Here is a 1,926-nt window from a genome sequence, read left to right on the forward strand (position 1 = left end):
TGTTCAAGAACTCTTTGTCTTACGTCTCATCTTTCCAATTGCTCTCATGTCTGTTCAAGAATGGATTTTTTTCCAAAGACAGAGAATATGGCATATCTATTTTAGCTGATATATTTTGACTGGAAACTTGTGCTCATTATTTTCACTGTTCTCTTAATCTCCAGTTCTATTGTCCATTATTTTGTGCTCTTCTTCATGCTTCAGACCAAAATGGACTGTATTATCAGGTTCTCTTGTGAGCTGACTTGTGGTTGGGTTCACAAAATGAAAGGCACCAGAATGAGAATGTAGAGTTAGAGGAGACATTCTGCTTTGACAATGTTTGGTCCTCCAGCTTCAGCCCCTGGAATTGTAATGGTTTCTCACTATCACCAGTCTCCAGGCATCTCAGCATCCCTTGTGATACAGTTTGGATCTCTGTCCCCAACCAAATCTCGTGTTGAAATGTAATCCCCAATGGGTTACATTTTCCTCTTGCTTCAACCATGTGAAGTACCTTGTTCTCACTTTGCCTTCTGCCATGACTGAAAGCTTCCTGAGGCCTCCCCAGAAGCAGAAATTGCTATGCTTCTTGCATAGTCTGCAAAACTGTGAGCCAGTTAAACCTCTTTTCTTTATAAGTTACCCAGTCTCAGGTATTTATTTATAGCAGTGTGAGAATGGACTAACACACCTTGTTTGTTTCCTAATAATAATAATGCCCATTATTCTATAATTAGTTTTTTCACTGACATCTCTCACTTTAAGTTATTCTGAATGAATTTTATTTCCTGCTGATTTTGTGACTGATACATATCTCTTTAATGAGCAAAGGGATGACTCCTTGATCTTAATAGGTCTATTTTACTTAACCTTAAGTACTTTTAGTTTGAAATGCATTTAACAGACGCTAATTGTTTTTTCACCACCTAAGGCATTAAGTAATTACTTTTTTTTTTTTTGTCAGAGCTAGCTGAGGTTTTATTTAGGACAGGAATAAAAAAAAAAAAGCAATTGAATTGTTTTGTAGCTGGAGGCATGGACAAGGGCGGTCCTTAGGCATTAAACTCCCTGCTGTGGGCTGAGGGCTAGGGCTGAGCCTCAGGGGGGTCTCCTGTTCCCTGTGCTACCCTGCACAGTGGCCTCTCTCCCGGGCTCTCGAACAGCCGCAGGAGGGGCAGGCTGGGAGGGGCTGCCACAGCTGTTCGCTTGGGCAGGACGCCAGAGGACTCGGACACCAGCTTCCCTTCGCGGGTCTCGATCTTCTTCACGACCAGGGCTCTGGTGGAGCTAGTGTGGCTGAAGGAGCTGGAGCCTGAGCCAGAGCCAAAGCTGGAGGCCAGGTCGTAGCTGAGGCCAGGGCTTGTGAGGCCCCATAGGCTGAGCTCAGACCACCTGCATAGGGGCTCGTGGTCTTCCTATGGATACTCATGTTCTGCACCCCAGACTTCAGCCGGCTCTCCTCCCCTTCCAGCAGCTTCCTGTAGGTGGCGATCTCGATATCCAGGGCAAGTTTGACGTTCATCAGCTCCTGGTACCCACGGAACTGTCAGGCCATGTTCTGCTTGGCCCGCTGCGGGGCGGCCTCCAGCTCCGACAGCTTGGCGTTGGCATCCTTAATGGCCAGCTCCCCACTCTGCTTGGCATCTGTGATGGAGGCCTCCAGGGAAGCCCTCTGGCCTTTGAGGCCGTCAATTTCAGCCTGGAGTAGGCTGATGTTCCGGTTCATCTTGGAGATCTCAGTCTTTGTGCGCTGCGGGTCATCCCGTGCTTCCCAGCCAGTGTTTGCAGCTCCTTATACTTGATCTGGTGCATGCTCTCAGCCTCAGCCCGGCTGTGGTTGGCGATCTCCTTGTACTGCGCCTTGGCCTCAGCGATGATGCTGTTCATATCCAGGGAGTGGCTATTGTCCATGGACAGCACCACAGAAGTGTCTGAGATCTGGGA

At 47.9% G+C, this 1,926-nt stretch overlaps 1 pseudogene; it reads right to left on the minus strand.

Annotated features, from left to right (window-relative positions):
• Positions 1-1,067: 1,067 nt before the first annotated feature.
• LOC108526135 (keratin, type II cytoskeletal 8 pseudogene) lies at positions 1,068-1,923 on the minus strand (annotated as a pseudogene).
• Positions 1,924-1,926: the final 3 nt, after the last annotated feature.

The sequence above is a fragment of the Rhinopithecus bieti genome, unplaced genomic scaffold (genome assembly GCF_001698545.2).
Source record: "Rhinopithecus bieti isolate Rb0 unplaced genomic scaffold, ASM169854v2 repeat_24729, whole genome shotgun sequence".
NCBI classification, from domain to species: Eukaryota; Metazoa; Chordata; class Mammalia; order Primates; family Cercopithecidae; genus Rhinopithecus; species Rhinopithecus bieti.